Below are 14,800 nucleotides of genomic sequence, written 5' to 3' on the forward strand. Positions count from 1 at the left end.
TAGCTGCATTACCAACAACACGGTCATACTCAGAGATTGATACATGTATCATTCTGGGTTTGTGTGAACAATGTTTCAGTGCTTCCTGCTACAAAATAACTATTTCGTTATAAAAGTGCAATATTTTGCTTTGCAGATTACATTGTAGCAAATTGCTTTAAATTCAGAGCTAAACGCAAATGTACGGTCTTGCACGGTGTTTCACGTTAGTCCAGCAATTTTCTTGGCTAGCCTTACATGATATGAACAATACATTTATAAAAACATGTATTTGGGATAGCTCATTACATACAGTGACGTCTCCACGTGTTTTGTATTAGGTGAAGTTCAGCTTCATTAACTTCGGTAGCATTTTCACATATGGTTGGTGCTTCTGTTCCCTGTAAAACTAACATTTTAACTCGCGTTTACGTCGCAATGTTCTGCTTTGAAACTCAGTATTAAGTCGCCCTTTCGATTTCCAGAGATGCAGTTTAACAATCTCTAATTGCGCCATGATTTGAATTGTGTATTACAGCTCGACATTCTCTTCCTGAAAGCCGCTGTCCACATTCCAAAAACTGATTAGACGGTCGCTGTTAAAACCTTTTTTTTTAATGCGTATTTGTCTAACCCAGCGTGTTGGAGTTGCTGCGGGTTTTGGAAAAGCATTATTTTGAGTTAATGAGACCCATATATATATATTACTTTATTTACTCTTCCGTGTGTTTGTTTTGTTTTTTTGCATGTTTAACATAGACTTGGAATAGTTGTAATGTTGAACATGCCCAAACAGGTTGTTATTGACTTAGATATCAGAAAATGGTGGAAGCAGAATGTATTCATACAGAATGTCTTAATATTAGCAAAGTGTTTTTAAAGCAATTGAGAACATATTGGTTAAGATGGGATACTCAAAAGAAGCAGTGAAAACATTGTGATACAGTAAATCCATTCGTCAACATCCCGTTGAAAAACGTGGTTATTCGCATTGCAATGGAATCTGACTTTCTGGTCACCTTTCAGTGCAAATATAAATGAAGCAATGGAAATTCACGCTCTGTAGTAGTTGTCCATGGTACTCTTTAATTTTTAATTAGCATATGACAGACGTCATGCGGGTCGGATTTCCCCGCACTAAGCAATGACTGATCTTCAAAGCAGATCAGAGAAGTAAAGGAAACTGCAGCTTATTGCTCCGCTGATCTAGGTAATTTGGTTTTCTGTACGAAAAACCGGAGCTTTTGTATGGTTATTTAATCTTGGTATACTACTGAATATATTCTGTTTGCAGTTTATAACTCCCGTTTTCAAGACGTGTTGTTCCGCCTGGGGTGTGCAGCGGCACAAAACAAGTTAAACGTTTTTAAATAAATTTAAGTTGGCCTGTGTACTACAAAAGTTCAGTTTCCCACAACCATGTAAATGTTGCACTAAAATACAGCTCCTTTCTAGATTTTACTAGGTAGTTCGCACCATGCTTTGGCATTCCACATTGCTACTTTCTGCAAAACAGCGATTTAAACATTTTCCACGGACCACCAGATATCTATGTATATTGAATTATTTAAAATGTTATATATATATATATATATATATATATATATATATATATATATATATATATATATATATATATATATATATATATTACCCTAGCTTTGTTGATATGACCTTAGTAAATCGTACAGGTGTACTGTTTAAGAGCTATAATTGAAAAGGTCTCATTAAGCAAATAACAAGTTCAATATTGGGTCTAGTTAAGTAATTGAGAGCTCATTTGGAATGAAATCCAGCAGACACAGGGGGTCCCCAGGACCAGGGTTGGCGTTCTGTTAGTCAGGTAGGTAGGTATGGGGTTTTGTCAGTACCGCTTAATCAGAGGCATGCCTTAGCTTGTAATCGTACAGGTTGTTGATCTGATAAGTGTGTATGATTGTGCACAGTGATAGGCCTATGAATTGTGTTTGTATTTGTGTGGTAAATCACAATAACTGTAATGTTTACTTGTTTGGCAAGCTTTTCATGTTTTTAAGTTTAGTCGAATATTTACTTTGGCAGCCTTCTAAAGGGACAGGTCAAGTTGCAGATTGTTCAACACAAACCTCTCAAAATCACCACCTTTGCAAGGCTGAACTTGATTCTAAACAAACAGTGGCGGGAAAAGCAAACATAAGATTGAAAGGAGCCATCCTTCAACAATTGCCTTCAGCCCACTGTACAAACACTAGACAACCTAAAAAAAATATTCTAAATGACAAGACAAATACTGTAACTTAAATGTTAGGCTTGGGTAGTTTGTATTCTTCACTTTCATTCCCAATGGCAGGCTGTAACAGCTGGTGGATCATTTTAAATACTAATTAAAAACAAGCAGAAACTTCCATGTAGGAGCTGCTTTTGTTTATTTATTGTCTTCTTTGCATATATGTCAGAGTCTGTTCCTTTAGTGGTCTAATTGATCAGCTTCCCTCCCCCAGTAATTCACTAATGCCACCATGCAATACACCTTTCCTTGTGTTTTATAGATTTATTTTACTGCTTAGTCAGTCTGCAACAATACCACTTATGTTAAAAACATCTTGTAAAATATATATGTTCTCTTTCTGATTGTTACTGCAGACTGATATAAGATGGATACATATACTGAAAACAGCAGACTGCTATCATAGTATAGAAAGATAACTCCAATCAGCACGGCACACTGGTAAACCACATATTAGTTCCATTCCTCTTTCAGTGTTAGACTCTGAAACTGTTAATTAGTTCTTATCTGTCTCTAGTGTTGAATGATTTCATTAGGACTTGTGTCCACCAATTAGGAAGGTGCATTGCAGGGCACTACCACATGGTAGATGAACACAGAATAAAAGATGCACCTCTTGCTTTAAAGAATAAAATGGAAGGAAGGAAAAATACTGAAAATGTAAATAAACCTGCAGATTTAGAGATTTTAAATGTTTAAAGAAATAAACATTTGTTGACGGGTTTCTAATCACCATGAAACACTGATTAGTTGGTGTGATGCAGAAGAACGTAGCAGTTGAATCATTTCTATTTAATTTAGTATATTGTATTTTTATATTCCTCTCGCATACCAGAGCTGGTTCATTCCTTATCCATATGCCACTGGAGATCTGCAGTTTTTTCAGATGCACCACTTAGATGTAACCTTACCTGAGGTACAGGCCCTGAGTCCCTACTTTACCAGTCCCACTATGTGTGACCATGGGACAGTCTAATACCTCCTTTAACCTTATCTAAGCTAGTTCTAATTTATTTGATTTATGTGCAGCATTTCCAATGATCCCATACTAAGGCTAGACTTGAACTGTTAAAGCTTATAAAGACACTTTTTTTTTTTTTTTTACTGTTTTGAAGGAAAATGAGATGTTCTCATATGAATCTGTTAAGCAATATTGTCGCAATGCTCCCTAAGGGCTTCCTTTCCTAAACGATGTTAAGCCTGTAGTCACAATCATAAGTTGGCATCATGCATTATGAATGGATTCCCCTCTTTGAGACATTAATTAATTTTAATAACACACAGTAGAAAGCACATGAATGCTCTCCTTGAATTCTCTGCTAGCTGTTTCCTCGTTATCTATCAGCAGTCATATTCAATCAGCATCTATGACACAGAGTTCTGTTATATCAGTAAATGGACCAGCTAGAGGAATAAGTAATCTCTGAACAACCTCTAAGGGGTTATTAATTGAAGGTATATTTTATATATTGATTTATCTATTGCCTTTAGTTTAATTTAGGTTATACCTATACAGTGTCATTTGCCATTCTGGATGAATTAATGCCCAATTTATACTCTGTACTTAATTATAAAAAGGCTTGGGGAGTTATGTAAATACAAATATTGAAATCCCTCATATATAATGTTGTCTTCATTATTTTTCAAATATAATTTGAATCACAGTTGTTCCTATGTAATACACTGGAAATCACTGCATGTTAAAAAATACTAGTCCCTGTAGTCTAATTAAGTACTGGTTGACTTGTCCTTCAAATTCTGCTACATGGATCCCTACAGCTGAAGTGGACCAAATCCTGGGGAGGTGTTTCCTCCATTTGTGGAAGATGATACATGAACCACATGGGTTAGTGAAAATAGTACCAGGGTAGGTGTGTGCAGGCAATAAAATACTGTGTACCTCAAGCCCATGTGGTGAGAACCTGTTTGAAGGTGGTCAGAGTGCTCTAATAACCTTTAGACCTTTTCCATGTAGGGGACAACCTAGTCAAGTGACCTTAGTATCATTTAAAAGCTTGTTGAATGTGTTTCCAATAAAAAATAATAATAAATTGTCTTAAGGGGATGAGCAACCTTCCTTGGCCCACATGACCTGGAGTGACTCACATATATAGTAAAATAAATAAAACCAAGCTGTTTAACACGCTTTGTATCTAATGCCAGTAAAACCTAGAGATGTTGCCAGTATTCACTGGCAGTGTCCTTCCTTTATTGCTTTTGGGTTTGCCTTGAGATGCTAGATTTTTAAAGTAAATTATTTCAAAAAAGCAGACATAACATGTTTACACAAGAGATGTCTCAAATGATGTCTTTTCAATCGTGAAAACTGTTTAATTTGCTTCCCTGCTTGTGTCGCTTTATATCGAGTCATCCCCAGCCTGAAACTGCCAAACTAATGACCTTCCCATCATCCTTCCACGTGAGTTGCAATGAGTTCACGGCAAAGCAAATTTGGGATGAATGCAGTTCCAACATTGCCTTGTGATCACATCCCCTGTTGTAATAGCAAGGCACTCTCCCACTTAAAATTATCCTTATGCTGTCCGATACCACTTACAAGAGTGGTGTGACTTGAAGTGTTAACTGACTAGACATTATTTTTCCTTTTGGAGCGACCTTTCTGTCTGTGCTTCCATATGAAATGCTTTTGAATCTTTATATGATCAGGAGTACCGCTTATCCAGTTGTTTTAACTTGGTATATGATTTAGAAATAATAACTGAGGATGATATAAAGCCTGCTCATCTTCTCAATCTTCACCTTGATAGTGTATTAAATGTGCATTGTAATGGAATGCTTGAAAAATAGTTTGTGGTTTTTTAATTTTTTTTTTTATAAATTTAGTCATTGCCAATTAGTTTTTATTATTTTCTCCCCAATTTGAAATGCCCAGTTATTTTTAGGCTCAGCTCACCGCTACCACCCCTGCGCTGACTCGGGAGGGGCGAAGATGAACACACGCTGTCCTCCGAAGCGTGTGCCGTCAGCCGCCCGCTTCTTTACACTCTGCACACTCACCGTGCAGCCGCCTCAGAGCTACAGCGTCGGAGGACAACGCAGCTCTGGGCAGCTTACAGGAAAGCCCGCAGGCGCCTGGCCAGACTACAGGGGTCGCTGGTGCGTGGTGAGCCGAGGACACCCTGGCCGACCTAACCCTCCCTCCCCCCGGGCCAATTGAGTGCCGTCCCCTGGGAGCTCCCGTCCATGGTCGGCTGTGGAATAGCCTGGACTCGAACTCGCGACATCCAGGAATTTGTTTGTGGTTTTTGAGATGGTGTACTTGGGTTTTGACATGGCCATAATAGGTCTAGCCTCAGGACAGCCTGAGATTTAAACAATTTACCAACAGTCAATTGTTGAGCGCAATCCTTGCTTTTTACCTGTTTGTGTGGTTCTGTTTGTTTAGTGTGGAAATAATGTCCTGTTAGTTAACTGTGAAGATGTTGGTTCAGACTTGTGTAAAAGAATTACAACGGTATTGACCCTGGAGCTCCTAATCATTTCCCTCCACTCCGCCTCTTTAGAAATGTGCATACGTGCAAGAAGAGTGTTTACTCAAACATGGCAACTGTAATATCAGGGTTCACTAATGGAGCTTGAATCAATCCAGGTGCATAGATAATTATTTCTGTTAGCTTAATCAAATTGATGGCAAACTGCAGGTGGTCAAGAAATATCATACACACAATATGGATACAATTTGTATTTTAATAATTTAATCTAGTCATCAGAAATTGTTGGTTCCACATATTATAAAAAACAACAAATGGGACTGCAGTGAATTATTTATGATTCCATTTCTGGGTTCTGGTGATAAACCACGTGGTTTATAAGCCTAACTCCTGTTCAGTTTCTTTCTTTCTTTCTTTCTTTCTTTCTTGTAAAACACAGTAAACATCTTCTAGTCTCTGCGGATCAGCATGTTGATGCCCAGGGATATAAACCACCTGTAGGTAGGCAGAAGTTTATAATAAGCTGCAAAATAACTTAAATAAAAATGAAGTAAGGAGTAAAAAACCTTCCAAAAACAGTTAAAATCTCTTGCAGAAAAAGTCAAATCAGGCTTCCTGCTGAAAGCATTAAGTTGCAGCTGCAGTTTTTACAAGGTAAGGTTGCTTCTCATGCCCCCTGTTGACTTCTTGGGGTTCATCAGCATTTCATAGCTCGGAGCTCCAGTACTTGCCGTGATTACATAGGTTTATTATATAGTACTGCTTATTTCATGACCAGCAGCAGGAGATTTGGTTTATTAAGTACCAATTGAATATGTATGCATGTGCGTGTGTGTATGAAATACATGCAGGCTTAGCAAACCGACATCTAACCCTAATTTTTTTTTCTCGTTTTCTAAAAAAACTAAAAAGCACGATTCAGTAGATTGATTGTACTTGGTTGTGAGCTCAGAGACAGCGTTGTCACGTAACTGCAGTGGCTGAAGACCAAAGTGATAACTGCACAGTAAAATAATTGCAAACAGTTTATTGTTTTTTTTTTGGTTCTTTACAGATAGTGGTGTCATAATTTAAAATTCAATCTTTGGGTAAGTTATAACATTAATTTGAATGTGTTTATATTCCTAAATGCTAATATAGATTCCGACACCATTGATAAACCATTTCAGATAGGAAATTGGGAAGTTTATATGAAACAAAGCAGTTCTGTGATTTGAAATTGATCACATTTTCTAATAGTAAGCACATTTTAATGCAGAGTAATCTATGTATCTGTATTGGCTGCACAACCATCAATTATTTATTTTTCAATCAGGAATGCTTTGGAAGTTAAAGCACGCTCTACTTCAAATGAACTGGAAAATACTTGATGCCAGCATTTGTGATCACCAGGGAATCACGTTTGGATCAACATACATTTCTTAAGGAATTTGCATTTGTGTAGCCTTTGCAAAAATGATGGGGATTGTTCTTTGACATGAGATGTAGCAACCGTTGTCTCCTGTGAATCCTGTAAGGTATTAAACATTCATTTCCTGCACCCATTAGCAGGGCTTCTCAAACTCGGTCCTGGGGACCCCATGTGTCTGCTGGTTTTTGTTCCAACTGAGCTCTCAATTGCTTAATTAGACCCTTAAATTTACTGAATTCTTAATTAGACCTTTTCACTTGTTTTCAGCTCTTAAACAGATGCAGATTTCAAGTTAGCTATAACATTTTATAAGCAACTTGAACTCTCCAACTTTGTAGGAGCTACAAAAAGGTCTAATTAAGCAAATGATCAGTTAATTTAAGGGTCTTTTTAAGTAATTGAGAGCTCAGTTGGAATGAAAACCAGCAGACACAGGGGGTCCCCAGGACCGAGTTTGAGAAGCCCTGCATTAGTGTGTCTGGTACAGGTTCTGTGTTCTATAGGCTAAGCTTTAATTATTTGTATGCGTACAATTTGCTCTTTATTGAGTGTTGTGTTGTGCTAATTCAATTGCAAGCTTCCAAAACAGTGCTTCAACAAGCCTATAGCCACTTTGCATGTAATTGTGTGTGTGTGTGTGTTTGTGTGTGTATGAATGTATGTATGTGTGAAAAGGCAAAACCATACTTGCAATAGGGATTATCCAGATGACCAGGGACAAACAGACAATTTCTGATATCTGCTACCCACCCCCATTCTGTAAATGGGCTGTAATCCTTTCCTGGGGGATAATGACCTTTATTTAACAAATCGTTCATTAATTACTCAGTACTGTATGCAAATTTAATAGAATCCATGAATGGGTTGGTGAATAATGGTATTAATGGTTTATTCACACTTCACAGTGTGAATACACTTGGCTTCTTACTTTACATATATGTATTTGATCTTGGTAGTACATAAGCAATGATCCATTTAAGACAAGAATGTGGCAAGTCAATAGCAAGCACTTCTAGTATTCATGTAGTTAACAGATTATACGTCTTTGATTGTTAGGTTTTGCAGGAAATGGTACCTGTATTGGTTTTAAATTTTAAAAAGCACAAATAGCAACCACGTTACTGGAAAGCTATGGTCCTCAATGTTTGTTTTCCAAGAAGAAGTTATCTTGAGAGTGGTGTGTTAACCCTGCCGTAAAGATGACTGGCAGGATCTTAAAAAATACACAGATTACAGTATCAATAAAACTTAGGCTTTTTGATCCAAAACACTTTGGTTTGGCATAAAAAGCATTTTGTGAAAATCTGTATACAAATATAGCCTCTGATAAAAGATAGGACATCTACTTGTTAGGGTCAAAGGCAGTAAGAAATGCTGTGGAATGCTTCTTTAAAACACATGTCGTACACACCACTCTCCTCAGATGTATTTTAACATGCGTGGTATTTTTTTTTTTTTAATACTTACTTTTTACAGTACAATATTAAAATAGTGATACACAACATTAAATGTATTCAAAACACTGTACATTTTCTGCTAAAAAAAAATATATGTTGACTCCTTTTTTTGTTTTTGACCTGACAATAATACGTCAGTGATGATCATTTGATCACATCTTGTCAAAGCAAACATACTGTCTAAACAACCGGTTACTCTAAAAGACATAAACAGAGACAGAACAAAAAGCACTTAGCACAACAGAAATCAACAAGGAACATGTAAAAAAACACTCTGAGGAAAACAATGGCTTATTTAAAGAAGGAAATGCCATACAGTGGATGTATTTATAAATAGCCGCATGTGACTCGTTCAGTATGGTGCAGGGCGGGAACACAACCTCTGGGTATGGAACACTTTTGGCTTCCATGTGACGTTTTCCCAGTCCTCCCTCAATTGTGTGACAGCCTTGTAGCACTCGCCATGCCAGCTGCAAATCTATAAATAACAGGCACGACTTTTACTAACCCTCCTGGGAAACATTCCAGGCTGAAAATCAAAAGGTGCCAGCAAATAATTCAGTGAGTGCATGCTCTCGTATTTGCTGCATGGTTCAGGAAGGATTTTGATCATTTTCTTCTGCACCTCGACAAGTCTCCAAAGCTGCTGGGTGCTGATACCGGTTGAGTATGGTTGATCCACAACTAGCTGCAATAGACAGTCCTTCCTGGAGTTTTGAGAGCCAATTTGTCATCAACCAAACTTGGAAACCTCTTTTGTTACTCATATTTTGTTATGTATTTTAGGTGTCTGTTATACATGTAATTATATTTTATTCAGTATTTAACTTACTAATCAATTACACACAATGCCTAATTACTTTAAGCTTCACTGTATTCAGTATTTCTATATGGAATCCCACTGTAATGACCACCAAATGGACAGAGTAAAATATGTGTTGTGGCTTCCTGCATCCATCCACAATAACGACATTGAAGTTTGCAATGTGGCATGGTAACTCTCAGTGGACAAAACCAGACAGGTGTTTGCAGCAAGCAGGTGGAATGTGGCCTTGTGACGATATGTCATGAGGATTAATCCCAAGGATGCTTTTGCCTCGTTTCCATTGCCAGGCGTGACACACTTCGGCTGCCCGCGGCTAGTCGCCGTGATCAAAAGAGCACATCAGTGCTTTTTTCCAAACCTGGCCAACCTCAGATCACTGGGGTTTGTGGGATCATATTGTGTTTTGTTTTAAAGAAACTGGCGGTAACAAATAAATGTAGCCATAGGCTCATTCTCTGCTTTCGGTGAATGCGATAAAGCTTAAAGAAAATGTAATACTTGCTTTACCTATATGAAAGAAAATCAGCCATAATGGCAGCAATTTCCCTCTCCTGTTTCTTCTCTATGCGCACCTCCTGGCTTTGCTATGATGAACTTCCTGTGTAGCCAGTTTGGCTACATTAAGTATGAGATATAAAACCTGACCAGATAGCCATGCTTGGGTGAGCTGCGGAAACACCCTGTTTTGTTGCCGTGGGCAACCATAGCCGAGAGCGCCAGGCAGTGGAAAGGAGACATTTGGTACGTTGTGGTTGGTTGCCTACTTTCTAGGTCACTGTGGATGGTGTTCATCACTCTAGGCCAACCTTCAGTCTGTCTTGTTTTGAGTGTTTGTATATGTTTTTCATATAATGGCCCTTTTACATTTCCTTAATAGTAAGTAATAGTAAGTAGTTTATACTTGATTTGATGTAGAGTATTGTTTTCAAATTCCATTTAAGAAAACAAAAAATAAAAAGCACCATCCCATCAACCCTGAACAGGCTGCAAGAAATTATGCAGTTCCACATTGTTGTAAAAGCTGAGTAAATGCATTGGTATTTGCTGTGATACATGTAATTGCTTTCATGATGCTGTTTCTGCAAGAAACAACTAGAGTGTATGCTATTAAGGTGCCACAATATCACATCTGTACTGGATTACCAGAATCGTGTATTTTTTTTCTTTACAGGACAGGCTATTTATTACAGCCACACATCCAATTTAAAACAGTACATTAAAAATATAATATTTGTTTAATCTTTACTTTTTATCTGTATTTGGGTTTCTGCCATTTTCAAGTAGCAAGGACAGCAATGTGATAGATGTTATTTTTGAAGTGTCCAATTGTTTAAGACATGCTTAGTTTGAGCGTGTCATTAATGTTCAGTGGAACACTGTGACTGACACGAGGTGAAGTCTGCTGTTTACCCTGGATATAAACATAAACCCACACATAGGGGTGGGAGATGGAGAACAACTAACCAGCAGTAAAATCCAGACACGCTATCTGAATCCAATAGGACAAGCATCAGCCACAAAAAGGCAAACGCACATCTTAACAGCAAATGCTGAACAGATGAATACTCCTTAGTGTCACAGAACTTCACAGGATTTCCACGGCTGCATTCTTCTGCTTTTATCACCAGAACAAGAAGACGACGGATGTGGAATTCCTCTGTAGTGGATTTATCTCTTAACTCTTACTGTTTGGATTACATTAATAATACATTCAGAAGTTCTCTATACACCAGCTTCTGGCTTTTGATTAATTGCAACCTCTACTATGTCCGGTACCGGATAAGGAACAACCTGCTAGATAAGAGACTGTATTGAGTTGTGTGCATTCCAGAGTAGGGCTGACATATGTTTACAATACATTGCGTCCCTTGCCTGCTAATAGGGTGAAACAGCTAAAATGCTACTGGAAAAAAAAAAAAAATCACTGTCTGTAAAGAATTGTTTCTATACATCAGAAAACAACTTTGCTACAGCATTCCTCTGCTTATGATATCTTTATGATATGTAACACAATTTATCTTTGAAAACACGGCAATGCAACTAAAGAGTTATTTGTTGCAAAGTGTGTATAACAAGTAACAGAATGCGCCTGATAGAGGCTGCCATGCTGGTCTAAGGATTTTGTAAACAGTTTCACCCTATTTGCAGGTAAATGTCTGCTCTAGTGCACTGGGGTTTTGAGATCTGTTCTCTAAATCACTGCAGGAAACGATATATGAAAAAAAAAATTGCTCTGTTAAGAAACCATTTTAGAAACAGACTTCATATTTTCAGAATTTAAAACTTCAGCTGCAAAGGTGATTGTTTATGCATTTACCTTTACCTGACCTTGAGTGAATTTTATAGAGTGGCTCAACACTAAACTGGTTAGAAGAGTGGTACCACAGTGGTAACTTTTAAATTTGACAGCTTACCAGGTACCATATAATCATGTTCATGTCCTATAGTATTTTACTTTAATGTTGTGTCCAGCCATTGTGTTGCCAATGGTGGTGAGTGCTGCTGGAGTTTTCAGGTCAATACATTGGTATTAAAATGGTGTCTTGTTGGATGTATTTTCAATAAGAGCAACGACGGTGGGTAAATGTTTCATTACAAAGAAAATACAAAATCTATTTTACAATCCAAGCCTTATTTGAGCTGCATAATGAGATGTGGGAGATGACAAGCATATTAATATACATTTTATTGCTGTTTTTAAGGTCTTTGTACGGGAAAAGCCTCAAAGCTAAAAAGAAAAGCTACTCAGAAACACATGCATACTAGTTCAAGCAGCACTGGGACAGTGAAGTAGCAATTTTGAGTGTATTTTTGTATGACTAAACCCCATTCCAAGCACAGAATCAAATACTGACAAACAGTACACCATTGTAACTGCTAACCAGGACTGCTTCATGTTAACGCAAGGCTGTAATGTGTTATATAGTCTGAATCTCCATGATCTGACAATGACTTTTGTAGCTGTGGTGCCATATACCAAGTAAGGTGAAACAATGGTTAACCACTGTAAATGATGGCCAAATCAGGATGATTTTTAGTTTAAATTAAAGTTTGTACAAATCCATGAGAAGTGTCACACATACAAACTAACTGAATGCTGCACTACGAGGAATATCGTAAAGGGTTCTGTACAGTATAAGCTGATATCCACTCCACGGGAGGTTAGAGTGCTTAGGCTGGAACAAAATCAGCTTGTATCTTACAGAGCACACTATATGCTATATTTTTGTAATACTTAGAATAATATATATTTATTTCCTAGAGGTAATGTTCTGTAAAGTTGCAAGCTTCTGTTGTATATTGTCTCCTGGTAATTTAATTGAACAATAATTAGACAGCGCGATCCTTGGATCAGTTATTCAGGAGGTTTGTTTTAGCTTTTTTCTCAGGGTTCACAATACATCATTCTGTTCAGCATACCTGTCAGACTCACTCGGCTCAGTGGCAGTTGTTCTGTAGACGGCTGAAGCTTGCCCATCCATCTCTTATCACAGCAGCCTGCATAGCTGAGCCCTGGGCTTGTCAAAGGAAAATAAGAAAACCTATCGGATGTTTGTTGTGTGCACTCGTTTCACTAGTTTTGTAAACCATCGGCCGGGACAAGCTCAGGGCAACTCAGGTTAACAGCCCATGGAACCCAAGTAGCAGCAGGTGGAACTAAATCCTTAAGCTAGAAAACTGTACAGGGAAAAACAAGGCATCTCTGTTGTATGAATATCACATACTGGTATTGATTTGATATAAAGTACATAACACTGCTAATGCTGGACCTGAGAAACTGTGCAATGTTTTGACTTTACAACTTCATGGTAAAGAACAGAAGCAGATTGATGAACGGCGTTGAAATATCTAATCCTAATGTTAGAAAAGCAGAGCTCAGAACCATTCTGATTGCAAATATCAAAATAATGACTTGTTGCTTTGCATTATAAAATGTAGCGTGATTTATTATTCAGTGTTTCTGTTTTATTCATGTAATTCTTATGCTGCCACAAGGATGACTCTTAATGATATTGTCTGTTTTCTGAAAGCAGCTTATAATTGACCTCAGCAACTCCCATCAAAAAGTAAGCATTTGGAAAGGGTTTATAAAGTGATCCAGTGTGTTCAGTGTCACAAGGCTTTGTAAACAAATATTTTCAATAGATGTTTTTATTACAATTCACTTAAAGATCAGTGCCAGGCATGTCCTGAAAGCAAGCCGATGTGATGGGATGTGTGTAAGTGTCTAAGTGCATTGCTTTTAAAACAAATGTATTGCCTGATTTTAATGTGCCCATATCCTGAGATATCCTGAGCAAATGAAAAAAGTGCAGTTCTTGAATATTTTGAGACAAAATCTAATTTTTATGTGAATAACATCTTTGGGAATGGAAAGAAAGTAGGTAAACCTTTCAATAGTAAAAGGCTGCTATTACAGAAAAATTATATGGGGAAGCAAAAACTGGCCTTACAGACAGGCGCTTAGAGCCAGGGTTTACTTTCTATCAATTATGAAAGTAATTTTAAATGCTAAGCAATGCCTTTACATGTGAATGCTTCATTTTGTCTTTTGGGGTTCTTTGTATGAAGCTGATCATCTACTCCCCTCCCCAGTCTTTTAGTCCAAAATGTGAAATTCTTTTTTGGGGTACTCATTTTGTACCCTGCTTTTAAATTGCTTTAACAGACAGGAAGGTTCAAATGGTTTTAAGCAGTTTGGATGCGTTCACTTCGACCCAATGGGACTGTGTATCCTTAGAAAGAGATCTATTGAATATACATCATATTGATGTTACAGCTTAATATTACTGAATATTTTATAATGAAATCTCTGCTATTCAAAAAGTATTCCCAGGCTGACTGCAGCGAGGTCCTCATATCGGCAGCAATGCACTTACAATCTCAGTAGTTGATAGCACGTACAAGGTGCTGGTTTATGAATACTGCACATTCTCTCTTCCTCTGCTTTTGTGTCTGAATGCTTAAGGTAGGTGGTATAAGAAACATATCATTTTACATTACCTTCACGATGTCTTCTATAATTACAACAAAAAAATACCTGGGAGTGGGAGCTAAATCCTGCCATTCGGCAATCCTGCAACTCCATTGCTTTTCAGACTCGGAGCAAAAACCCTACGTTGAACATCGTACAATGTAGGGTTTTTGCTTCGACAACTTTTACCTTACAGCCAATCTTCTAATGACGAAAATTCAAGGTATTTCATTACACCAGTGCTGCTCATAATGTTGCTCAGGGGGAAATGCTCACGCAAACAAATTGCACAAATCTGTTGTAATTATAGATTATAGCCAATCCTATAACTCTAGTTTTTAGAACTAGATGGTACACTAAAGAAAATAATTACTACTGCAAGAGTCTTCTTGAGAACTTTTTGTTTGGTTGTTTTTTTTAGTTTGGTTTACAAA

The 14,800-nt window shown here is 37.5% G+C and overlaps 1 protein-coding gene across 6 annotated transcripts in view; it reads left to right on the top strand.

The window, feature by feature from the left end:
• LOC117412345 (probable E3 ubiquitin-protein ligase MID2) overlaps positions 1–14,800 on the top strand; it is a 132,818-nt gene that overhangs the window by 67,451 nt on the left and 50,567 nt on the right. The gene's annotated exons all lie outside the window — the stretch shown is intronic.

The sequence above is a fragment of the Acipenser ruthenus genome, chromosome 16 (genome assembly GCF_902713425.1).
Source record: "Acipenser ruthenus chromosome 16, fAciRut3.2 maternal haplotype, whole genome shotgun sequence".
Lineage (NCBI taxonomy): Eukaryota > Metazoa > Chordata > Actinopteri > Acipenseriformes > Acipenseridae > Acipenser > Acipenser ruthenus.